The sequence below is a fragment of the Lepisosteus platostomus genome, chromosome 23 (assembly GCF_059453375.1).
Source record: "Lepisosteus platostomus isolate fLepPlt1 chromosome 23, fLepPlt1.hap1, whole genome shotgun sequence".
In the NCBI taxonomy this organism is placed as follows: domain Eukaryota; kingdom Metazoa; phylum Chordata; class Actinopteri; order Semionotiformes; family Lepisosteidae; genus Lepisosteus; species Lepisosteus platostomus.
The window spans coordinates 15,823,240-15,850,401 of record NC_142633.1 but is presented as its reverse complement, the minus strand read 5'-3'; the positions used below and the strand labels follow the sequence as shown (position 1 = coordinate 15,850,401).

Sequence of the window (27,162 nt, the reverse complement as noted above, 5' to 3'; positions counted from 1 at the left end):
AAACTCTCCCGACCTTTGCTGACTGTGTGCACTCACATTTTCCTCTTAAAATAATGTTCTTCTGGTCAGGCCCGCAGCTGCATGGAGCAGTGCAGTACTCGTTGCCTCCCATCATTGATCTGCTCAGCGTCTGTTCTGACAAAGCTGCCCCCAACTTCAGGCCTTCTTGCGTCAGTGGTTGAGTGTGTCCACAGAGCCTCAGGCACAGGGATTCCAGCTGCTGAGTAAAACGGTGATCTGAAGTGCGACAGCTCCACAGTTTTGCTGGAAAAGCCAGTGAGTTTGAATCTACACTTTCTCCAAATGAGAACTGTCAACAGGTACAACACCAGCCAGCTTAGATCTTTTGTTGGACAAAACCATCTCCTGTTAGTTATTGTACCCACACTTACACTTTACTCTGAAACACATTTTCTTTCTTCGTTGCTGTCTTACTGTACCTTTTAAAGGCTGAAAGAGGGGTTCTAATTGTATACTGCCGTAGAAGTATAGAAACCTCTGCTTTTCAGCATGTCTTGGCAGCATTAAGCTGTGCTGTGCTGTGGTATGCCAGGTGAGTTTATACCTTAACTTTTGCTTTATGTTCTCTAACAGTTTCTCCAGCAACACATTCACTGTTTAACATTTTAGATAAATGTATGAAACAGATTTTCCCACAAAAACTGTGTGTGTGGGGGGTTGGGGAGGTGATGGTCTTTACTGACTGTCTTCAAAAGCCCTGTGACAACCAATTTAGAGGAATGAGATGAACCCATAGCAGCCTAAAATTGTTTTGGAACAATTCCATGGGAAATCATGGTTATTTTCATTAAAAATATTGAAATATTGCAAAGACTTCTAAAAGATTTTCTTGATATGTCATTCTACTGCCAAGATTCCCTTTTTTCTGACAGCCCTTTTAGCTCCTTACAAACAGAATTAGTCCAATAACTAAAATAACTGAGTTAGGGATGCATTAAATACAATATATTTAATTTGAAAGGACATTTCAAACTGCCACAGCAACTTTTGAAAGAAAGCCACCAGTATTATTTTTTAGTATATAATGTTATTTGAAAATGGAGCTCTGGATGTTTTTGGTGGAATAAATGAAAGATGTAATATTTCCACACTTCTGAGAATGAAAATACAGTATATGTTTCTGCATCTCAGGATGCAGTCAATTCTATTTTGTCCCTGTGTTTTCTGCCTTCTTAGGCCCAAACTAACATTTTATTTCTGTCGTCATATTTCTTTCTGTCCTTATAATGATCCAGAGATGAGTTTTTTTTATGGATCAGACAAATTAGAACTAAATATAATTTTGAAAGAATTTTTTAGACCTCAAGCCAAGGGGCAGCTTCATGGCTGATAGCTGAGGCAGGCTGGGCTGGGGGTTCCTGTGAAAAGCTACAGAGCGTTTTACTTTATGCTTGGGTTTTAAATGCTGAACTGCTCTTCTACTTCGGAGTCATAAATACAGACGGAAATTTCACAGATAAAAAGGAACCCGACAACAAAGACACAACCTGTGCAAGCAGGCTGCCTTCAGATGCACCAGACACAAATTTCACTTTGTTTGATTGGTACCAACTTCAGGATCCAATTACCCTGTGATATCAAAAGTTAATTCAGGTATAGGCAGCCTGGGTGCTAACTTGAAAAGAGGAATTAGTATACGTGTTTATGAAACTTAAACTAACGTGGGGCTTTTATGATAAAAGGAAAGAAATCCTTTTTGAGAGAATCTGAGATATGACTGCACTATAGCACTGTCTCAGAGCTGCAGGCAATACAATTTTCTATCAATATTAAGAGAGTGTTCAGTGGTGTGTGATCACTGTATCAAAGCTGATCGAAACAATTGAAAGTCAGACTTACAGTGTTGCTGATTAGATGAACAGTGTAATTCTTTCTATGCTGTAAGAGGTTAAAAATAGATTCTGTCAGAAGATATTTCAAATATGTGATTTTTTTCTTCTCCCTTAGAAAATCCTGCTGTATGTACCGCTCTGCATTTCATGTTACTTTTGTTACTTTTCCTTGTTGTTGAAATGAAAGCGTCTTGCCTTTTATTTTATTTTATGGGATAAATGAATCTGGAATTGGTTTTGCATTTTTCTTTGCCTTGATCTGTAATAAATGAGAAGATATTAGCAGTGCTGCATGTGATCTCGTAAACCTGATGATTCTTCTGTTTGAGGAAAAAAGCTGTACCAGAGTGGGCTCAAATTTGTAGTAACTAGTTTTAAATATGCAGGGTGTCACAGAAGGTTTAAACATCACTTATATCATAATCAGAAAAGATTGTGCCATCTAGAAGCTTGTGCTATTAGATTTTTCCTTTTGTGTCTTAGGCTTTTGTGTCACGCAGTAAAATACAGAGAGCATCAAGGCTGTTATGTCAAAGATGAAGCCTAAAGTTGTCTTTGAATGCAGCTAACAGTCTGTCCTTGCAGGTTTTATTGAATTAACAATTCATAAGGTAACAGCTAAAAGTATTTTAAAGCAAAAAAAAAAGGGCCTGTTGACATGGAAACTAAAATATGCAAGGCAGACACACCCATTTTATTTAATGTGTCATTCCATTGTTTTTGTAAAATACCAAGAGACACTCAGGCTATTAAACTTTAAACGTACGGTCACTCCTGGCTTTCTTCCTTTAACCCCTGAGTACTTTTCTCAAAGGCGTGCTGACTGGACGTTACTGTGGGCCTTTAAAGGACACTATGCCATCTCCCTTTGATGTAGTTTTGAATCACCCTCAGGGGGTAAATGAACAAACAAGCATCGTATAAACTAGATGTACCGGTAAAGTAAGGGCATCTGACGAACAAATGGACTCTTTCTAGGAAGGATTCCGGAAACGAGGCCTGCCTCTGTGGTGTCAGGGGCTCACTGTCTGAGAGACAGAAAGAGGATAATGTGAAGCAGAGAACTCTCCTGCTACTTCATCGATTTTGGTTTTGCTCTGGCAAATCTTGCACAGCAAACCCCAACATCTGTCCGGCTGTCATTCCGATTAAAATAAAACCCGTAGCTCTTTTGTTGCACCACGGAGGGTAACTGTCGTTTACTGTACTGTATTTCACCAGACGCTCCGTGGCTCTGCGAGTGAATGGCTGTTCTCCAGACGACGAGCGCTGCAATCTCCTACTCCTTGCTGTGCTTACAAGCGGTATAACTCTTTCAGCTGAGCAGCACGGTCAGCCAATTTCACTCCACTTGTCAGGTCCCATCTCCGAGAATGATTGACAGCCTCCCGACTGCTTCTGAACACTAATTCTGGTACCCAGCTACTATAGCGAGTTATGAGTGGTTTATGAGTATGGCCCCTGACCCATATCTTTTAGTAGTATCTCACTGATCTCTGTCTGCACCTCTTTCTTGTCATTCACATAAAACATGTACAGCAGCCTGGCCTGCAGATGCCCAGGGAAGTTTGCACTGATGTTTCTTTTTTTGAAAAAAAAGACAGCGTCGCCTTAAAGGAGCCTACAGTATGTAAAACCCTGAGCATCATTCATGTAAACGACCAGCAGAGATGAAGTGCTTTATTCCTGGAACTGGAGGACTCTGTGCTCTTGGGAGTTTAGCAGAATTTTTTTTATTATTATTTCTGTTTTCAGGAGGTTGTAGGGCACAGCAGTCCAATAGGCGAGAAGGCAGCTCGTGGTTATTTATGACACGCACGCAGAATCCAATTGGAAATATGTCACTGATGGGGTGTAAAAGGACTCTGAGGGGGTTCAGACATGAAATGCCTATACTTGTTAATGAAATATGTATGAAATGAGGGCAGACAAAATTGAGACAATAGAAACACGGAGACTTACACCATACCCCTTTCCCTGTTTTTGTGGCAAGTTTTCAAATTTCCATACAGCCAGGAAGTTTTTCATCAATTAAAATCACTGCTGGGACATTGCAGAACTGAGGAACAGAGGGTTGTGATTCTGTTCTGTTCTGGAAGATACCCGTTTAGGTGGCGCTGAATGGAAAAGCAGCAACATGGATAAGTGGTTAGGGCTCTGGAAGGTCACGGGTTCGACTCCCTGGTGGGACACTGCTGATGTACCCTTGAGAGCAGTGCTTCCCTCAGATTGCTCCAGTAAATCACCCTACGGTATTAAATGGGTCTCTAGGTCATTTATGTAAATGAGAATTTGTTCCGCATAAATAAAAAATAAAAAAGAGAGCAAGACTTACTGTGCTTATTGCCAAAGAATGAAAAAAAGAGGAAGTTGAGAGACGGTTTGCTTTTAGGGTAATAAAAAAATCTGGCTTTCTGTTGCTTTTGTTTATCTCTTTTAAATTACCTGTTAGATGGGTGTGTACATTTTTGAGAGTTTGTGAGATCATGCTTAAAAAATGTAATGAAAAACATTTTCATGTCATGACACATCAAAACCTGATTTTACATTATGATCTGAATTTTTATATCAAACTATGCAGTCTCCAAACACGTACATGTGCACTGTTCTGTTTTTTTTTGCTCCATCTTGCTCAAACCAGATCTCAGAAACATCATATTGAATACTTTTTTAAAAACAAAAACAGGGAGAAATGGGAAAAAAACAATATAAAAAGATGAATGCATTTGCTGTCTTCTAGTGCTAAAATGTTTTAGAAATATTTCACACAAGAATTTTAGGTAGATAACCTTTTTCATGCATTATATATATTAAGGATTATAATACACACTTTATGCTATGAGGAACATTGACTGTACTGTTCAAGCAATGACTGCAGTTGAATTTGAACCCTGGAAAGTGGATTCAAACTCAGGGTGAGATGTTGCTGTATTTGACTGCATTTGCAGACCCACAGAAGTCCTGCTGAATTGGCACCCTGCCTGGCACAGAGTGAGATGCACCAAAATGTGTGACCTGAAGCCTTGTGCTCCAGCCATACCTCCTTGCTGGATGCAGTCCATAAGGATTGTGTTCCAGACAGAGGAAACCCATTGCATTTGAACCTTGGAAAAAAAGACATTTCAAATTCCACCTGATATCCTGTATTATTTGTCAAAATAAAGCTGATTAGCCAGGCTTTTTACGCAGCAGAGGAAAACACCCGAAAGCAACTCATTCAATGGAAAAATAAGTATCCCTCTCAATGCAATATGCACACATTACCTTTCCCTTCTTGAATGTAGCCTGTAGGTGTCTGACATGCAATTCAGCCTCCCCAGCCGACGTTTCCTCGACTTGTGTGTACTGATTTTTTGGTAGATGTGAAGAAGATGTGATGGCTGTGGCGCTGGCCGATCACTGCCAGCTTGTACACAGTTCTCAGCTCCTTTCACCACACTGTGGTGCATATCAAGACCGAGCCTCTGTCAAAGCTACTGTAGAAGTCAATGCAGGTTACTGTAGAAGTTGCCGTTTCTCGTTTAAAAAAAAAATTTAAGCATCTGAATAGCACGAAAGAGCATTTTCTTTTTTAGAAAAAGAGCCATTGTGGGACTGTAGTTGTTCAGTCTGGCATCTAAACAGCAGTCGTTTTCACTCTCAGACAGCTGTTTTCCTCATACATGTGGAATATAATTTCATTGTTATTTTGTGCTTGGGAAACGGCAGCTGTTGCACGCAAGTCGTCCAGAAGCACAAGTTTAGAACAAAGTGAAGAGAGAAAAAAAATGTCGATGATGAATAATGAAACTGCTTAATTTACTTTAAATGAAACATATTGAGCCTTTACTGTACTCATGGAGCTGTGACTCTGTTTTTGTCAGTTCATTTAAGCATTTAAGAGTGCACTTATAACTTCACATCTCCTTTTGTGGGAGCTCACAACTTATCTATACTTGCTAGATGAAGTGGTTTTTTTTACCATGAACATTACAAGACCAGGAGACCAACCCTTTTAATTAATTTAAAAATATTATTCTTCCAAATTTTCAGTCTTGCAATTTATTGTTTATGCAACTGTGAAGGGTTCTGACTGCTTCATTTGGACCTTTCATGTCTGTCATAGGTTTCAGTTTCCCAAGCACAAGCTCACACCTGAGCTTCTGACCCATATGAACAGAAACCCCTGCACACAAACCCAAGTCCAAACAGTGGCTTTCTAGGAACAGAGCCTTCCAAGCAAGCTAAGAGAATTAAAGGGAGACTGACCGACAATGACTGGCGCTCTCTTTGAGCTGTTAGAATACACAGGGACATCAAAGGCAAGTTCTGTTGTCACAAGCAGTGTCTAAAGAGGCTTCACTCTCCGCAGACAATCTGAACACGTCTATGAAAAGACAGTTTGTTTTAGCCCTGGTGGGGAATGCAGAAGTCTACAAATGTGAACCTTTTGGAAAAGGGGGGATTCACTAAAACGTCCTTGCAGAGTTCCCCTTGTACTCCTCAAAACCCCCCACTTCAATCACTAGGCCTTACAAAGATTGTGTAGATTTCTATCAAAGTCTTTTATTTCCAGTGGAGTACATGGGCCCCTGGTAATGAGACTGTTTTCAACTCTGAAGCACGGTTTTCTCTTGGAAGGAGAGCATGCAGTGATATAAAACATAGTCAGAGCTCAGTGTACTTTCATCACTCTTAACGAGCAGCTGGATTTGTGACATTGATAGTTTTTTTTGCTCTCGAAACATTGGATGTAGAAGTGTTAAAAAGATGTTGAGTAAATAAGGGCAGTTCGATTTATGGGAGAACTTGCCATGTTAATGAGAAAGCTCAGGCTATCTTTCTAGACTTGAGGCAGCTTTGACTTAACAGATGTCACCTGTTTTGCTGAGAGCAGTTTTCCTTTAAGCTGCTGTCCCGAATTGACATGACAGATTTCCCCAGTAAAGCGCAAACCATCAGCTTCATCCTGATGATGTTTTTCCTGGAATTGTTTTGTTCCAGCAGCATAAAGGCCTTAGAAATGAGTACCGGTAGATGGGACATCTAGGTTAACTCTGTGTACCTGCTGATATTCTTCAGAAATGTTCACTTGATGTCTTTCTAAAAGGTAATCAGAAATGTGGGAACCTGAGTTAAATTGAATCACAATGGCATTGATGTGTAGTGGATGGTTAACATTTGGCTTCTGGTGTCACTCAGGGGCCAAGGTTTAATATGACTGTCAATCCACTGTAACTGTCTCCTCTATAGCTCACTAACAGCGTTGTCTAAGACTCAAAGAGCTAAATTGTTGGGCTTCATGTGTAGTTTTGTCAGATCTCTGAAGACCAAGACTGGAAACTTTTTAAAGAAGTGGCTAATCAGGGTGGAGCAGGGCCTTGTCAACTTTTGAAATAAAGAGAAATCAGGACACAATCAAAATCACATTGAGTGTCTCCTTGACACCTGACCAAAAACACGACATTACTATATCATCTATGCTTTGGGTGGCAGGAGATCTCATAATGATAAGGGTGTCGCTAAAGCAAATAAGAAAAAAAGACTAAAGTTTGTAGGAACAGGCTGTTATTCAAAGCAGAAAAGGTTTGGAGACCGAACAACATTTGCTTAAAACAATAATGCCTGTGTCTATGTATTTGTTTGATTTGTCAGCTGCTTCACTGAAATAAAAAAAATGTATGTTTGCTTTGAATTTATTTTAAGAAGTCCTAACCTTGTTTTCCAGGAGTCATAAGCCTCCAGAGTGTGATTTTCTGCTGTTTCACAAAACTCCAGGAGAGGGGCAGAGAATTCTTTCAATCGGTATTTGTAACGCGGCTGCTCATACAGATCCCCATGTCGAGAAGCCTGGCTTGGGCTCCTTTTTTCTGTCTTATACTCTTGCGTCCATTACAAAGCTGGTGCTACTGCTTGTTTGGGTTCTGACTGCATGGCCTCCCTGGGAGTCAGACAAGCTGACGTCTTTGTACTCTCTCTTCCTGTTAGGGCTCGACAGGCCAGCTTTCACCAGAGTGTCCTCCTGCCGTTCTCATGAGAGCGAGAGTCTAGCGCGCTGGCGAAGCTGCGGTGCGAATGAGACACTGCAAGGGCGCTGAGGCTCAGTACTCCGGAAGGTAAGGCAGTCTTCTGTCTCTTGACACTTCATCTTAGTCTGATGAGGATTCTTCAGAGGTTCGTCATCAGGCTAGATCAATTGATTATCATTTGAAAAAGACAAATACCACCAAGAATAGCCAAGTGATCTACCATCCTGTCTCTTTGCCACTTCCTGATGAAGGGGCACCAGTAAAACCAGTACAGATTATAGAAAAATCCCAATCTCCAAACAGGTAACAGTATGTGTAAAAGCTCTGTATTGAATTCCCTTAATTATCTGTACTGCGCTCAAGCTTTGATGCTCCGGATACAGAACACAGGGGGCACATTCACGTTTTACAGATTTTAAAAGGAATGACTCAAAATCAATCAAACAGAAGGAAAAGGAAGTGCAAGTTGTCTTTTCTATAACTCCATATTTCCGCAGAATATAAAGGTATAACATACAAGGAAATTTGTAAAATGTTTTCAGCTGGTGACTCATACAGTGGGTGTCACAGTGGCACAGTGGTGAGCATTGCAGCCTCACAGTGCTGGGGCCCCGGGTTCAATTCCAGACCAGGGGTGCTGTTTGCGTGGAGTTTGTATGTTCTCCCCGTGTTTGCGTGGGTTCCCCTGGGTGCTCTGGTTTCCTCCCACAGTCCTAAGACACATCGGTGGGTTAATTGGTTTCTAGGAAAGCTGGCCGTGGTGTGTGTGTCTGTGTGTGGCCTGTGATGGTCTTGTACTCATTGCTTGCTAAGATAGGCTCTGGCTCTCCTATGGCCCTGTATTGGATAAAGCAGTTGGAAAATGGAAAGATGCATCCATACATTATCTTGGAAACTGCCTAGTACACATTGCAGATTGGGCTTGAAGCACTGAAGTCTGCTAAACAAGTTAAGTGCAAAGCTTGCTTTGCTTACTGGACAATTAATGCCATACCTAAAGAATGGATCAGGTTTATTGGACCGCTCCTGTATCATGTGCCCTGTGAATTCTGATAATGTTGTTTCTATTTTCACAAAGTGTAAACCATGGGGCAAAGGAGCTCTGATGCGACACCAGTTACTGAATGCAATTTCTAAATTGCACCTCTGGAACACAAAACAACTTAATTGTTTCGCACTTTACACACTAGCAGCGCACACAAGTCATGATGCCCCCAAGGCCTGCATTAATTAAACAATGAAAACTCAAGAGGAAGTGCTGTTAAGCAGGTGTCTGTAGGCCCAGGCAGAGGACATGCTTTGAAAAACCTTTGTTTCTTGAACACACAGACGCACAAACTGATTTCCCTAGAATTGTACTTTATTCATTTGGCTAAAACACTGTCCTAGGGCGAATTTGGGGTTATTTTTTCTTGCAAATCAACAATTACCTTTAATGGTACCTGGTTACTAAATTTGCTTTATTCTGAACGCAGGCCTACTGACAGCCTTCTGAATATATACATTTTTTAAACCACTGTCTTTATAACCTGGCCTCATTTGTATCAAGAACAAGCCTACTGTCAGTGATCGGATGTTGTTAATACTGTTGTGTGTACAGTAGGATGTCTAGAAAATGATACTGAAGAGACCATCCACTCAGTAACCTGTGGACTTTGTGTGACAAGCTGTCATGTTCTGACTTTCTAAAGCAGCTAATATGCTGGTCCTGTCCTGGAGGCAGGGATAGTTGGAGATTTTGATCCTTGATCCTAACTGCACACGAGGTCCACTTCATGCAGTTTGGAACCGTCTTGCTCCCCTCTTGTGGCGAAACACGAACAGCCCCTCTAGTGGATGGGGAACAATGATGTTCATGCCCCAGGGGCCGTCACTGCCAGAAGGAGTACTCCCTTTAACTCGTGTTAGCATTGAAAATCGACAGGGACAAACCCTATATTCCCCTGGATGGCCACCACAGCTGCTGCAGACAGCAGAGGCATGGGGAAGCGCCGGGCGGGTCTGTGAAAGATTCGTGAAATCCTAAAGGAGCCCTTGGCCTCTGCAGAGGTCTGCAGAGATCTATCGGGGCAGCCAGATGAATATTGGATGTGCTGGGAGGGCGTCTGCCAAGTGCTGGTTAATGGTAGCCCTCTGGCCCATTTAGGAGAATGTGCAGAAAATTGAGGTTAACAAGCGTGTCCAGTGTGGAGCAGGACTGGGAATTTCTCAGCCATCTGCAAGGGCCTCGATCCAGCTACTTTTTCTCTTATGCATTTTGTACAGGCAGACACTGCCAGGATCAGGCACCGAGCTAACAGTATAGCTAGTAAGGAGGACAGACCTCCTTAGTTTTTAAGTGCTTAAATATTATAATACTCTGTTTTTATTTAAATGATGTAGTTTTCACAGGCAAGAATCTGACTGCACAGTTTTTTTTTTAATTAAAGCACATCCACGCAAGTGACTGATTCATCAACCAATCTGTCTGTCTGGGTATTTCTGTCTTTTAACTGCAAATATGCAAATTGGCATAACTGCGTGGTCAAGATGCTCATGTGCAACGTAATACCGCAAAACCTTCAGATTATTCTCTCCCACCCTCATTATGATGTCGCCCTAGGGAGCTAAGCATTTTTGCGTGTTATAATAAGGATAGCTGATATAATGAAGGTCATTTTAATCAGAGCTAATGTGCTTGGGAGTCAAAATGCAGTAGCCTTACATCAGGGCTAGTACTGCCATGAAGAACCCATGAGGCCCCAGCAGATATTGTTATCTTTGCTAAACTGACTCTAATACGGCCTTGTAATACGGTTTGTCTTTGCGGCAGGTTAACCTTTTCCTGGTGATATCAGGCACACAGAAACGGAGCTGACTGTTTGTGTGTTCAGCTCAGCTTAATACCAGCTCTTCACTTGGAAACAGGAAAATGAAGTGCCTTTCTCTTTTTTTATTTTGGCAAAGCACAGTAGCCTAGACAATAACTAATTCTAAGGCTTCATTTTTTTCCCTAACATTTCAAAACAGAAGAGGCATCTAGAACGCACCAGTAAGAACAGACATTAATAAAAACTTCGGAAGAAGTCAGCAGCCCTCGACACTTCTTTAAAGATGTAAGTTGAAAATTAAATTGGAGCAGGAATTGTGTAATGTTTTAAGACGCACTGCTCCAGAGATGTCCTTTAAATTTAATCTGGTTCTCCAGTCACCAAGGACATGCTAAATAAATCTCTTCTGTTATTGTTAGGCCGGTGTTTTCTCAGTGCGGAGCTGTGGGCGGTTTTTAACTGGTCCTTATGTTGTGTTCTTATTTTTGTTTTTATTGTTAAATCATCCTATCATGATACTGCTTGTTTAGTAACTCTCCTTTACCGTTAGTAGGTGTCTTTTTCGTTGTGCTTCCTGCTTCTTCTGTTAGGTCTTTTCACTGCTTCCCTGCCGCCTTTTTAGGGATGGCCTAAAACGTGCGCTCGTTTCCGCTTCGTGGGCAGAATTTCACCCCACTGCTGCGGCCAGTGAATGAGTGAGCAGGGCTGATGACTTCATTTCCCTCTCGCCTGATTGGTTCGCCAGCGGCTCTTTGACACATCTTTATTTCTGTCATCTCCTGGGTTCTCATTTTAAACACTCGTACCCCGAAGCTCCCTTTTTTTTGCACAAAGACGGACCAGTGTACAACTGAAGTAGATGTGAAGGTTTCCTCCACCTCTGCAAGTGTGACCTGGACAAGCCAGATGTCCCCAGATGTGCCACATGTTTTCTCATGTGATGGTGCATTATGGGATTATTAGATTATTGCATAGGAATAAGATTTAAATTTATTATTTGTATTAATTAATTGGTTTTTTTTGTTTCATACCCCCTCAATCTCTTGGGTTGTTGGGTTCTTCCCATCTTGGGAACACCAGTACCCACACACAGAGGATGAATAGGGGCAGAAGAGCTCACCTCATCGAGTTCTTCATCTTGCAGCGCTCTGCGCCTCTCCTGTCACTACAAGCCTGTAGGCACCTGGGAGGGTGGTCTAATCCCAGCCCAATCCCTGACAGCCCCCTGGTCATAGCTGCGGAGTCCCATGATCCAGACTCACATTCCCTACACGTGGATTACAGGGCTCCGCCTCGACGGGTCGAGTCTCTCAGGAGCCCACGCGCCTGCCCCTCTGAGGCGAGCCCCGTCCCGCATTGGGAGAGCGTGACGGTGAGCAAGAGCAAAGAAAAGAGAAGCTACGCCGAGCATCAAAAGAAACTCTTCTTTTCATGACGGCAATCAATTCACAAAGGTCTCGTTGTGGAAAACGGCAAAATCGTTTTGTAGCAGGCACATTGACTTTTTATTGAAAACACAGGATCGATTGACAGGGGTTCTACTGTGAGCGTCACGGGCCAGGAGCGTGAACGGCCAACCCTGGAATAATGAAGTGGTGCACCAGGTGGCAGGTACTGTCTTGTGTGATAATATAATAATAATAATAATAATTGCTTACACTTATATAGCGCTTTTCTGGACACTCCACTCAAAGCGCTTTACAGGTAATGGGGATCCCCTCCACCACCACCAATGTGCAGCCCCACCTGGATGATGCGACGGCAGCCAGAGTGCGCCAGAACGCTCACCACACATCAGCTATCAGTGGGGAGGAGAGCAGAGTAATGTAGCCAATATCCTACTGCTCTCGCAGAGCCTGGACAAGCACATGCTTGTCCCATGTCAGCCCAGCTCATCCCACAAATCGTCGATGGGGCTCACGGCTGGTGAGCATCCGTGGCACACTTGACAGGTGACTTTGTCATCTGTCAAGATGCGTGAGGATGTGTGCTGTCCAGCTGGTATATTGTCACGTCCTACAGGAAGGGCAACAACTGAGGTCCCGGGACGTGATCACTGTAGGCTGTGTAGCTAGGCTGCCATCAAACTCTGTGGAGTTCTGTAGCAACTGTACACTCCTTCTCGGGCCATCCCACTTGGACCTCCACACTGGATTGGCCCGTTTTACACAACAAGGAGTGTATCGTTCTGCACGTCTGTGCCACTCTTGCTCACGTCCATCGGGTTGGCCTGTAAGGGATTTTGATCCTTGCCTCCACTGCTGGTGGGTCCACTTGGGTTGACTTCATCTAGCCTCCCACATCCCGATGTCAAGAAGTTATTGTTTTCTTGACGATGCAGAGCTTATTTGTTTGTTCCCTTCTGTGTGTTTCTTTCATGATTCTCACCAGGCTTGACGTTCGTCATGTTAAATCACCTCTGCCCAATCAGTTCTGTCACTAATTAACAGCGACAGTCACTCGAGCGAAACACGATTAGTCATGAGTGATCAATTACTCAGTATCCAATATCCACACCCTTGACTTTTCCAAAAAACAAGCGCGTGTTTATAGAGTGAGAAGTTTCTGATGCCGATCGGTATGTTAAACAACAACATGTGCAGTGTTGGAAGTGGACCTCAGACAGGAGAAAACGTCCTGTGTATACGAAGGGCATTGCTGGTTTGGATGAGACAGAGCACCTCGGTAGCCTTGATTATTATGAAGGTCTCAGGAAACACAGGGTCAGCAGCTCTAGAATGGAGCTGATCTCTGTTACCGAAAACTTCCTGAAGTCCTAAAAATTCTTTAAGTCGTTGGCCAAATACAGTAACCGAGCCACCGTAACCGATAAATCGACTGCTTCCTAGGCAGATATTTGTATACATTCTTGAGTCTTCATAAATTATTAATTGTATTTATATTAGGTCAATTTTTTAAAAAAACAACAAATTATCGGCATGTAGTTCTCAGGATGCATATAAAAGCCTGGGTTCAGGTTTTATTATTATTTTTTGGCTGTATTTGAGGCGGTTTCCACTGGGGGAACAGAGGAGACAGATGGCATTTCTTTTTTTTCCAATACATCCAGTTAAGAGGGATGCCACACTGTCTAGCCAAGATTGTTTATTTTTAAGCGCTGTATTCCAATGGTGCACATTAAACCACCAGCAATATTGAGAAAACATAGCATACTTATCCCGTTAAATACTGTATCAGATACACGGCATTTTAAAAAGAATGGACAGCTTGATACTTCCTAATATTTTTAGCTCTGTTGTACTGCCCTGCTGGTCTCCACGTAGCCAGAGAGAGGCCTTAATCTAAGGTGTTAAAAATATATGCTGTGCATCTGTGTGATTTTGTTTTTGTTTTTAATATTTGATAAGGCTCAACAAGGACGGCATAGTAGCACAGTGGTTAGCATTGGTGCCTCGCAGCTCTGGGGCCCTGAATGCGGTTCTTGGGGGGCTGTCTGCTTAGAGTTTGCACATTCTCCCCACGTTCATGTGGGTTTCCTCCCACAGTCCAGAGACATGCTGGTGGGTCAGTTGGCTTCTGTAAGAACCGGCCCAGCCTGTCTGTGTCAGTGTCTGTGTGTGCCCTGCGATGAACTGGTGTCCCGTCAAGTGTGTATCCTGCCTTGCGCCCATTGCTTGCTGGGATAGGCTTCAGCTCCCCTGCAACCCTGAATCGGAAGAAGCGGTTAGAAAATGTAAGGATGTAAAAGGCTCGACAACACTTTACAGCTATTCGACAATAGTGCTCCCTTTCTTTGCTTCTTTAAATGTAAAACCCAAAACATTGCCAAGCTACTCCCTAGAAACTATATTCTAACTGCCTTTCTTCACATTTTTATTGTTTGTTGTGACATTAGTGTAAATGGATACCGGGCATTGAGTTATACTGTAGGAGTGGATAAACTTGTTCTTCTCTGCGTTTTTTGTTGTACCTGAAAAGACAGATGCTTCTTCAGCATGCCTCACCTCCGTTGCCAAGCTCTCAGTGACACTGAAAAGCAAGGATTTTTAAAATCACATCCTGTTTCTTAAAAGACAGACCTGAAAGCTCTCACTGGCTGTCTTAAGTCTCACCAGCCTCAGCCCACCTGTAGTTACAGAAGAACAGACAGTCCTGCCTGAAACCTGCAGGGCAGTGTGACAGCGTCCAGCTCGGTCCCGGACAGCCGTGCCCTCACAGTGAGCGAACAGCCCGGGCTCCCGCACAATATCAACACGGCTAACAAACCCAGGGGGATCTGTGATCCACTTAGACAATTGCAAAACATAAAAGCTTTCCTTAAAAAAGACAGCAGAGGGGAAAAGAAGAGAGAACAGGGGCTCTTTTCATTCTTCCCCCTCTATAAAACTCTAACCTCTGGCAACGGCCTGCCCCTATCATTCAGACTCCACGCGGCTCCTTACAGGTGCTGCGGACCCAGTGCAATGATCTGTTTTGTTTCACATCATTAGTCCCATCTGCTGTGCAGGCGCAGGCTGCCTGCTCTCCGGCGGGGCTGCGCGGTGGCCGGGGGCGATCTGGGGTGGCCCCGTCCCCACGGCTCGGGCTCGACCCCGGCCGCCGCTGTCAGCCCCAGCCTCCGCGCGCCTCCGGAGGAGCGTCTCTTCTGATCCTTCAGAGGGCTTTTCAAAAAGGCCTTTGTGCGCGGTATTTCACCCCTTGTGATCCTCTTGACAAGAGCATGGGGAAACCGGGCTGACTCACCAGAGACGTTCAGCAAAGACATCTGTCGCCATCAGATATTGTATATAAGGCGCTGGATATTTCTCTTGAGCAGGCTTGTTTTGCTGTTTTTCCGGTTTTTATTTAGTCCTGTTGGATTTAGTCCTGCTTGCCTTATCTTCAAGGAGAGAGCTGTTGGATGAGCGCACAGGCAGGCCGGGTGGAAACTGTTCCGCGAGTGCGAGGGGCACGAGACAGCTCCACACACATCCCTGTTTACAGACTTCCTGTGTAAAAGTTTTATTCGTGCAAGACAATGTTTTATTCACGATTTTGATGAAACGTAAGTCATGAGCAGTGCTGACTGCGGTTGGGCAATACACATTCCGACATCTGTCTTCATCAGAATTATTTATAGCCCAGAGGAGAACTGAGGAAGACAAATGTCAAAATTGGTTTTCTGAGTCTTTTTTAAGCTACTGTGAAAATCTGCATGTGTATTCATCTAAATCTGTGTGTGTACTTGTTGTAAATGAATTCAGTAGACCTTTTTTATGCCAAAAACCCCATAGACTTGTTTGCCTACCGAATGCAAATGATACATCCTTTTCATAACCGACCATCGTTTTGCTTAATAAGTTGTGTTTTCTCAGTTTTCAGCTTGTCTGGTAGAGACTGACTGATGGCTGCCTTCTCCGAACGATAGTTATGTGGTTTAAGGAGCATGTCACATCTTTCATATCAAATCTGATTAATCCCTTGCTCACAGAAGGAGTCAGCTGTTCACTACCTCCTGTGATGTTTTTTCCCCAATTCTTCTCCCAACCAGACAATTCCTCAGTTTTTTGTGACCTTATGATGTCACGCAAGGAATTTATCAATTTGATAACTGTCACACTCCTTCCTTTTTGCCCCAAAACACCGTCAGTGAGGAGGTCCGAAGCACAACCTGTGTGTGTTTTGTTTCATCAGCCTCTCCAGTGTGTTTTGTGCATCACCTCTTACACAGCAGGTTTCACTTTGTCAAAGTAGGTGCTGGACCGTATTGTAAGGAAAGTGTCAGAAGACACTTAACACAAACAACTTGGATTCAGAACTGGCACTACAGGGTATAGAGGTTATATTGTTATAGTATATGACATATATATTGTATTTTGGTAGTATGTTTAGATCCTACTAAAGGTGTGGGATTTAGTGTAACCTACCGAGCTGAGAGAAAGGCAGACTGACAGTAAGGTTGAGGCCGACCCAGCCCCCCTTAATTTCACAAGGAATGAGCCAGGGATCTGCTACAGGGGTGTGGATGGGCCGGTGGGAGAGAGATGTGCAAAGGGAAGTCCAGAAGATAAGATGTATAAACACTGTATGTAGGAGAGAAGAAGTGTGCGAGACCAGAATCTAACCTTCCCGCAGAACTTCTGTTAAGCACTCAATTGTTTCCATTAGTTTGAGCATTTCCTGCCTGTATGCTTAAATAAAGAAACACTTAAATTCCAGTTATCCCTGGAATCTGAAAGATGAAAGGGGTAATTGGAACAGCCCTTGAATAAAACTAAGTCATATTTTCCCCTTTCCTGACTTGTACTACAGAAATATTCACAACAATGACACTGTAGCTCCACATGTTGAACTGGAGCCCTCTGTGTCTGAAGGTCATCTATCAGGGCCGAAGTCAGCAGCGCCATTCTCTTTTCCAAAGACAGACAGACAGTTTAACGTGTGAATAAGGAGAAAGGGAAAAAAGCTTGAGCGTTCGGTTATCATATTCTGGATCAGAAGACGCAGAGGAAAAACCCGCTGGCCTCCGAGGTGAGATGTGATGGGAGAATTCAGCAGCCAGGCCTTTGACACCTCTCATTGATCTCCAGGCTGAGTAATTGGCGGGGTCTTGGTTTTTGGCCTGCTGGCCCCCCGACACTGACCTGGAGTTGAACTAGCAGGTAAATCACAGAGCCGTGCTGGAACTGTGCCATAATATTCTTTATGACAAAATCAATGTTTAATACATATTTGGAATAATCATGAAATTTGTCTAAGTTGTAATTAAGTGGTCTTAAGTGGCCTAGTCCCGTTGCTGAGAGGCTCCTCCCCCAGTGCTGGGACAAGTTCATAAATAATGTTCCCCATCTTCATGTGCCGTGACTGTGTTCTTGTGACATGGCCCATTATTGTTACTGCCTCTTCCTTCCGGCTAGTTGGTACAGTTCTGTTTTTATTCCCACGAGAGCAGTTTTTTCCACATGGAGACCTGTTGGCATCACAATGTGTTCTCGAAGATGCTGCAGACTTGTTGTGAATTCTATAAAGTTTCTAAACCAAGAAAATCCTTTTTTCTTCCTCTCTATTACTGTACAACTTAGAACACTGGAACTCTACTTTATAAGCTGGACAATGAGGTCTAGAATGGGGACTTGGCAGTAGAAATTCATAGGGTCAATTGGAGCAGCTGTAACGTGGTAAAAACCCAAGGTGTTACCAAGAGGCATTTCTGGGAGTCAGGCTTTTCCAGTCAGTTCTCAACTTGTGTGTGACATGCGTGCAAACAAGAGGAGTCCATGATGCCCAACTAGCTCATGTGGTGGGCCTCAAGCCTCTTCTGCCTCGGAAGCACCCAAACGCAATCAAAGTTGTATAAGACAACAGCTGTGAAATAAACAGTAGAACAAATCTAGTGGGTCATTTAAACCTCCCTTTTGGGGGTGGTCAGTCAGGTTAGAAGAAACAGCACTGAAAATCGACCTTGAAGAGGCTGGTTCTGAGAGATCCCGCCACAAGTTCTGTCTAATAGAGTGGAGGGCGGAGGAGCAGATTGCCCAGCGTGCAGGGCAGAGTAAGTGACACTCCTGTGTTCGATCACCTGCTTCAAGTGCTCCAAAGTGCTGTATCTGTTGGACTGATTATGAAATAAAGCTGCAGAAAAGGGGAATATTTAGTTTGAATTGATTCTATGAAAACCCCAGAAGTGAATTTGCTTTCATTTTTATAATATTAATGGGGGGTGGGGGGTGTATGTGTTGTGTCAGTTTCACCTCTCCATTACTTTATCCATTAGAGTGAAACTGACTGATTTTATTTCTTACGCCAAGACTGGCTCTATTTTCTGTGATAAAATGAAAATTCAAAAAGCTTATTAAGACTGAGTGACATCCATATCTGAAAGCCAGGAGTAAAGTAAGTCATCCATATCTGGTTTCAGTTCATTTTTGCTCAATTTCCCTTCCGTGATCAAATATTTCACTTTCCAGTACGGCCCTAATGGGAGTGTCGGGTTAGTGAAGCCCTTTTTATTCCGTTCTGCCCATTATGGAGTCTGTGCGCAGTGTTTCAAATTTCGCCCTGTCAAAAAACGAGAGCACCGTTTTTTAATCCGTGCAAAATCCCAGTTGTCGTTAACACATCACCCCCGGATCTCAATGTGTCGTGCGGGAAATTTAATATGTAAACTTTCCTGCTGTTGTTTAATTAGTCGGTGTAATGTATACTGGTAAACCACAGAACTGGAAGACCCCACCCCACCTGTCCTAGGAGGACACAAAGGTTTGGGTGTGCAGCTCAGGGACAATGCAGAAATGTGGGGCATGAAGGAGAGTGCGTCATACTGCGTCCAGGCCTGCATGCTGCTCGTTCCTCATGAGCCTGGAAGCTTGACCTCTTGTTCAGCCGACAGAGAGCAAGAGCATCGGGGTGCAAGCCTCCCTTTAGAAACCCACGATGAGTGTGAAGGCACAGTATCTCTTTGCGGCACGAGGTTTCTTTCACGGTATTGTTGGAACCAGTTTCGCATCCAGGTGCTGGACGTAAAGGTCAAGCAGTCGCATCAGTGAACGCTCCTCTTGGGGGGCTGGTGTTCTCCAAGTCTCGGGTAATGGCACAGGTATGCTAGAGTGAGGGCCTGTCTTTCATCTCTGAATCCATTGATCACATTAGACTGGAGACACTGTCCTGTTAGATATAAGCAATGGAAAATGCCACAGCTAGGGTTTGTTGATATCTCCATCGAAAAGTCCCTGGCCTTTTAGAAAAACAGTTAAGCCTTTGGAAAGGAGATGTGTAATAATACAGATTCTTCCCTAGCAAATTTGCATTGTGCCTTTTTTTTAACAAGAGGGTGATGACATCAATAACTGTAGCTGCAGAATATGAATAACCTGCCATGGGCTATAACATTTTCTTACAGGTAACATTACATTTTATTCCCTTCCAAAGTTCAAAGAAAGCCAAATTAGTGCTTTGCATGACACGCTTGCCTTTTTATTCAGCGCTTTAAAAAAAAGTATACATTTTGAATGTGCGTGCCGCAAGTGTAGAAATATTTGCACTCTGATTTTTCAAGTAGTTATCACACTTTAGCTTTAGGTGTTCTGCAGCCCATATTTGTACACCTCTCTGACCCATTTAAAAAATATTTTCTAATCCTTTTGGCTAAAGTCTCAAATTGTACACTATATCTACATCCTACAATGAAAAAAAAAAGCTTTTTATGGTAGAGTTACTCTGCAAAGAATCTCAGAAAAACCCAAAAAAATCACCCATTACTGTTGGTGTCTCAGGTTCAAATGCCTTCAAACATCCTTTTAATAAAACAAGCGCAGCTGCAAACTCTAAAGGACCACTCCTGCAGGCAGCCAGATATTTTGAACCAGTCCGGCCCCCCTGAAAATAGCCCCCCTCCTGCTACAAAGCCATTTCCCTTTGGTTCCCTCTGGGGAGTCTGTATTATTCTGTGGGTTTTATTTAATCTTGTTGGGAGGGTCTTGACTTTTTTGATATGTGGCCTTTGCGAGGCCTCAAAAAGAGTATATTTATTTAAACTTTAGACACTACAGTAACACAATCCATGCAGTGTTTCATGTTAGTCTGCATCTTTAACCCCTTGTCCTCAGTAGAATTTCAGGAATTTTTAGTCCTTTTTTTTGTTTTTTAATCAAATTGTGTTTTTTTTTCAGACTGAATTGCCAGAGGAAACTCTAAAGTTTCCAAATAAAGGCATTCAAGATAGACAGAATTGGTTTGTTGAAAAGCAGAATTGACGTGCTACAGCAGCATAATAACAAGCATTTAATTTCATGCTCTGGTGTCTGTTGAGTTAGCATCACGGCCCGGCAGAAGGCAGGTATAAATTTCAGAGGCATGTTTGCTATGTTGGAGCAGAAGAAGATGTGCACAATTACCCATGTTTGATTTTTCACTTCATAACGTGTGTTATGAATTGAACTTGGGGGTAGGTAGTAAATAAGTCTATAAGTTGGATCTCAAAAAGTCTTGAAACAATAAGCATAAGCACCCCTAAATCGAAGAGTTTCATCTGTGAATTACGCAGTGGTGACAAATTCAAGTTTTGTGGTTAACACCACCTCTTCCCACAGCACTGCGATCTTTAATCTCTTTTCAGTTTTGATTATTTTTATTTTAATCTTTTTTTTCCCGCATGTGTTTCAGTGCAATACCACTGGAAAAAGTTTCCCTTCAGGGGTGGATACCATTCCTCCCGTAGAACATTAAGAACGAAAAAACCCGACTTAAAATTTGAATTGCACATTTAGCTCTGGGTGGGCCTGTGCCTGCCTGACCATCTGCCTGCTTGTCACCCTGGCTGACAAAAAGAAGAGCTAATGAATGAGGGGTGGCAGAGCCACACAGCCCTTTTTACTGGAGTGCATTACTCTCCTCTAATGTAATGTGAGCCAGATTTGTGCACTAAAGGCAACACAGCCCTGCCTTAACTGAGTGTACATTAGCTTCACTGGTGCATTTCGGCCACGTCTTTTTGTTTTGGTCAGTGCGATGCACTTCGGCACAGGTGTAAGCTGGTCACGACAACCTTTTCCTAGCTGTAAAATGAAAGGGAGCATCGCAGTCTTCATCAGAGCCTACTTCCCTTGCAATCACCCCCAAGTGAGTTTCAGTTATTGTCAATTTTACAGTGCTGAGCACATACAGTACATTCTGACACAGCACGCTGAAAAAAATGTAATCTAATCAACAGGGTGCTGTGTTCCTGTGCACCTGCTGCTGGACAGGTAAAATGAGTTATTCCCAAATTGTACATGGAAGAGGTGTCCGCTTGCTTCATGTTTTAATTGCTGAAATGACATTCCCATGAGATTGCGCCGCAAGTCTTCCAAAATATACTAGATTGTCCTTTATTTTTCTGAAACTCTTATGATAAGATTTTGAGTATGGTTTTTACACAAAGTATTTTCTACATCCTTAGATGTAAGACTGATAAGTAACATCAGTATGATTTCACTCACCCGTAGTCTTTTTCTGATTGATTCCGACTCGGAAAGGGGAAATTAGTGATCTTAGATGAAAGCTAGAAAAGAGGGCCGACACATTAACTGACCTTGCTGAGAGGGGGGCACTGTTTGTCCTGTTCCATTACTACTTTTTACATCATTTCGTGGGAAGTACTTTTCTCGCCACCAGGTCAGTGCAAGAACAGTTGTATCGTGGCCAAGATATTACTGAACCATTAAACCTTTGCAACAGAAATGGCCTCTCCGAGTAAAGGGTTTTTTTTCTTGGTGCAGATGCATCAGAATTGCTGCCAGACTGCAGTACAGAATGGAAGTTTGAGCGGCTACTTATTGTGTTAATGATTCCTCGTCCTTTTAAAAGTCATCATCCTCATTTATAAGTGAAGTTACTGAGGAAGGAAGGCCCCCTAGAGACTGCATTCATCAGAAATCCCTCATGGTGAAGGAGAAAGATGCTTCATCAGAATGAACCCTAGACAGCTCAATGGAGGACAAAGAGGACCTTAGAGAGGCTATGTCTTTATGGGTGAACTAGAAAGTGTGCTTTTCAGTTAGGCTTGTTTCCTTTAAGTCTGTTTAACAAAAGCAACAAGTGATGCCTAAGGCCACAAGCTGGAGACGCCTGTGAGAATATGGTACACGTGTACATTGAGTAGAAAAACATTTTCAGAAATGATAATGAACATTAGATCAAATATAAGTTGATATTGACTGGTTTGGTTTCTAACAGGTTGGGATCCACTGTACATTATGTGCCTACTTAGTATCGAAGATCACCTTGTTTACGATGTGCTCTCGTTGAACATTTCCTGGTGTATATAAGTAGACGTTATGCAAAATAAATCAGGTTTAAAGTCTGTGGCTTTTTGGGCCAAAAAATCTTAAAAGTCAGCAAGTCAGAAATACAGGAAGAAACACATCTTTGCACAGCGTAATAGTTTTAAATCAGTTGTTGATAAGAATCTGGTTTAAGATTTTATTGATGTGCCAAATTAAACTTTTTTAAAGGATTCGTGGTGAACTTTTTCTCATGGGAGTGTATGAAACTATAATCTCCTCCTGGCACGTCACTATATTATAACATTAGCATGTGGCCTGTGTGGTTAGTATTACGTTCTCCAACGAATTACAGAAAGAAATTGGCGTAACAAAAATTGGACAAACATTAGACTTTGGCAAGCCCGAATCTTGCCTGGTGCGCACAGATGAAGCAGTGATTGCAGACATTGATGGTTAGATGCACCCTTAAAGTGAAATGTCTATTTCTTCAGAATTCTGTCTTTTTTTAAATGCAAAACTTTAATTAAGCTTTGTGGAGAAAAGGAGACGCATTTGTGACAGAGATTGAAGCATAAAAAGAGATAGGAATTTTTAATTAAAAACTAAAGAGGGGGATTCTGCACAACATGAGGAAGCAATTTGAAATGTGAATTTACAACCTACTGTGTGTTTTCCTGTCTTTGCATCATATGCCAGTGTTTATTTACCCAGCCGCAGTGTGGCTGCCTCCTATTATATAGTTTGTTAAGTTTTGTTTCTCTGAGTCTCAGACTTTGCTGTAGATCATAGGAAACACTGAGGGGTTGCTGCTCCAGGGCTTTGAGACTCTGCCAGGATCTGGAGTTAGAGACAGAAAAGAACAAAAAAGAATGAAAGAGCACTTTTTTCCACTAGGCCCCGCAGAAAACAGATAGATGCTGATAAATTTATAAGCATCTGTGCAATAAAAACTTACTTTTCCTCTTTTCCTGGTACCAGAACTTATGGGTCCTTTGAGAATGAGCTGTACTAATTAAAATACCTACATTGGCAAAATCATTAAAACTAGGCCTTCTGTGCACCAAGGTACCCCTGAAAGTAAATGCAAGGGAATAAATGAATAACTAGACTAAAGATTATTAAGCATCCTCACTGTTTTTTTTAAAATGTTTTTCGGATTCCAAGAAGGGCTTGTTTCATGAACAGCCTGTCAGATATTTCTTACAGAAATGTCTTACTGGTACGAAGTCAGAGGTGGACGAAATCTAACCTTGTCCTGATGTCTCCTAACAATTTCAGATCAAGTCTCAAGCACCGTAAAATGAAATGTTGCAGGAGAGGCCAGAACCGGATCTCTGACCTTTCTAAAGCAGGAGGCAGTAGCTTCTCTTTATTGTTGATGATGTCACCACATGACAGTTATTGACGTTACTGCACAGAAGGGATTTTAATTTATCCCATACTTGGTTTGTACAAGTAACAGAAAAATATACAGAGGAGACAAGACGGTTGAACAATCGAAAATAAAGGCATGACAATAAAATGGGAAGGACATGACAGTCCCCTCATTAGGAGTTTTTTTCACTTGATTTCACTTGATTGTACTCAAGGTGCAACGTTTCTGTTTATAATGGGCTTTTAATTTCAACCACAGTGCTTAACATCAAAACAGCAATGGGCAGTATGAGTTAAAGTAGTTTAAGACAATTTGTACAAGCTGTACTGTAAACAGTAGGAAGAGCATGATCATAATGACATCCAGTTAAAGTTTAGGGTCTAGGTGACTTTAGGAGTCTGGATGACATCATCTAGGCTGAGATTATATGGGGGGAAAAAATTGAATTCCAGAAGGAATGAGCTGATTTGTCCAGTACATGCTGACCAGCTGTGAGATAAGGTACATCACATCATTTTTTTTGTAATTGTCATACAAGTTCATCAAATGACACTAGCAAGCAGGAATACTGTAATTGTTATGGGAATAAAATCTCGCTTGGAGCGCAGCTCTGTGATTTTTGTCCCTTTTTTCTTGTTCTGTAAGGGTATACTGTGGTTAAAACCGTTTCTCCTCAGTGTTTCTCCGAAAAGACACACTTGTTGTGTGGTTTCGGGATCTGTTGGCAGGTTCCCCTGCCCGCTTTGATTTGCGTTGTACTAGCTGGTATAACGCACAAAGCCTTCTTCTTATATTTTATACCCGTGTCTATAAAAGCAGTGGCCTTCACAGTGAATAACTTAAAGCCACCTTCATTTTACTCGTGTTCAGGTCTGCTTTGGTCAGGTCAAAGAAACGAGAAAGGACAAATAACCCCGTTGCTAATGGTCGATTAAAAAAAATCCCTTTATTAAAATTCACATCAAGCTAACGAAGTCATTTTATCGTGTTGTATACCATACAATTGCCCCCGTACACACACATTCACAACCAAATTAGTTCCTTGTTTACGTTTCTCAGACTTGTGTTAAGACATTGCAAGAGTATGGCACTGATTGGGAAATTGTAGCAAACTAGCCTAGAAGTATCTGGAATTGTAGTGACAGCTGGGACGGAGAAGTCCGGAAGGTAACAGATTTTCTTTTTCTCTTTTAAGTAAATGTAACGGGTTTTATGCGTGCTCGGCATTTCGCTAGAACAGAAAACCATTTGCCAGCTATTTTTTTTTTAAATTACATTATTTACTCTTTTCCCGGGCGCGTCAAACCCTTGAAAGGTGCCGGTCTAATTTTAGAAATGATGTTCACCGGCACTTCCAAAATGACAAAGGGGTCGTCGGAGAACACAGTGCCGCGAAGAAATGAGTAGTTTTGAAAGCAGCTGTAAAATTCAACCGAACCACTTGAGGAGAGTGACGCAGTAATAACGGTGGGTTCCCAGTTTATAAATTGTTTCTAAAAGGCTTTTATTCCACTCTAATTACATAACCCTTCCAGAACACAGTCTGTTTTGTCTAAGAGTTCTTAACTGCATCACGTCTTTAAATTAAGTAAAACATAGTGTTAGAATCCATGTGAAAAACGTCCACCTGTTCTTTAACGCTTTCATGTGTTTCTGCTGTTTTCGCTTATTATTCGGCTTTTCACATTGCACTTTTTGACACCTTATTCATGACTAGTTGACTAGGTACCGGATTGTTTTTGGTTAACAAAGGTAAAAGAGTTTCAACGGAACAAGAAAGGTGTTAAGCCAAATCTAAAATAGTGTAGCCCAATGGAATCGTTGCTAAATCGTTTGTTTTATTAGTAGTAGTCAGTCGTAGCATCGAATTTAATAATAATAATAATAATAATAATAATAATAATAATAATACAATTTTAAGTATTTTTGTCAAACGTTAAGTCTGAATTAGTGCTTGGTGAGAATCGGGAAACCAACAACAGGTTGTTTTTTTTTTTGAAAGATCAGTAATAAAATTAACACCAGTGATTGATTTTCGATTCTAAGGTCTCGCTCCGGGAGGCGTAGAGGTTTTAATTTGCGGGGATAAGAGGAAATGAAGCCAAATGCTGTTTAAAAAGTCGACAGAAAAGCTGGGACGTGTTTTTACACTGTCCGCAGCTGTTGTCTTCAATAACCACAGCCGGTGTCGGAGCACGCGGCCTGCATCCCTATCGGGTGCAACGCGATCTCTCCGACATAAACCTGCAGCTCATAGCTATTTATTCAATTTTTCAGTTGCCGTAGAACTTTTTTAAAAAAAAAATCTTATTTCTTGCAGGTTTGAACCCCCCCGAACAGAAATCACTTCTCATCCCGGGTTTATTTACGCACAGCAAAGACAAAAATAAAAGCTGTGGAAAAAAAACCTGCTGTCTTGGAAAAAAAAATGGTTATCCAAGGACTGATTAGATGACACGCAGAGTGTATTAAATTTTGCAGACATTTTAACAGCAATATGCAAGATAGTTAGAGTCCCCCGGGGCAGTAGGATTTTTTATATCCTTCACACAAGGTCAAAAACCCCTCTGCCTGTGTGTCTGTGTGTCAGAAGAGTAGAGGGAAAGGGCCATTGTACTGTAGTGACTTGGGAGAGAAGTACAGAAGCAAAGCTAGGGCATTTTTCGGTCTCTTGTTCTGTGGAACTATCGGTTTTAATTTCACACTCCGTCTAGCCTATATAGCAGCGCAGAGTTTTGTTGTTGTTGTTTTTTTTCTCCAAACGCACGTGAAAAACAAAGAATAAAATACGGGGGTGGTGGTGCTGGGGGGGTACAGAAAACCGTAGGTGAAATGGGTCTCTTTTCTTTAAAAAAAGGCAGGAGAAAGAATCCATCTGGCCCATGAATAATTTAGATGGCTCGAGCCGGTTCCTGTTGCTGTTCTGTTTGCGCTCCGCTCTCCCCTCTGACATCCCTCCCGAGGCGTCTCGGCGCTCTGAGGTAAGTAGTACCAGATACATCCGAGGCAGTCGGGGATAGGAGTGTGTGCACACCGAACAAGTTATTTTTTTTATTATTATTATTATTATTATTATTATTATTATTATTATTATCTTTTGCGGCTGTGGTTTTAAGCAGCGGCCTTTTTAACTGTTTCAAAGAGATGGGAGTTTTTAGGACCGGGGTGCATTTAAAAAAAAAAAGAGAGAGAAGCACTTTTCTTTATGTGTACTAGTTTTTTTTTTAACGTTGTACGAAAAGTGTTGAAATCGCGGTTCGAGAACGAAACGGACCCCCGTCGCCTCCGGTTGCGGGTGCGAGTGCGCGTGGGTGGAGGGTGGAGGGTGGGGGGGGGGGGGCGGGCTGTGCGCCTGGCGTGGGCGCGCGCGCCCCTGCTGTCACACGGGGAGGTGCGCGCGCGCCTGGTAGTGTG

At 42.4% G+C, this 27,162-nt stretch overlaps 1 protein-coding gene across 4 annotated transcripts in view; it reads left to right on the top strand.

The window, feature by feature from the left end:
* casz1 (castor zinc finger 1) overlaps positions 1–27,162 on the top strand; it is a 243,477-nt gene that overhangs the window by 44,686 nt on the left and 171,629 nt on the right. For 2 of the 4 annotated variants that reach the window (XM_088617342.1, XM_088617339.1), the window contains exon 2: positions 7,821–7,948. The gene's annotated coding sequence lies outside the window, so the exon portion shown is untranslated. Of the gene's footprint in view, positions 1–7,820; positions 7,949–25,068; positions 25,216–26,605; positions 26,730–27,162 lie in introns of those variants that run through there. The other 2 variants (XM_088617340.1, XM_088617343.1) reach the window with 2 other exon arrangements.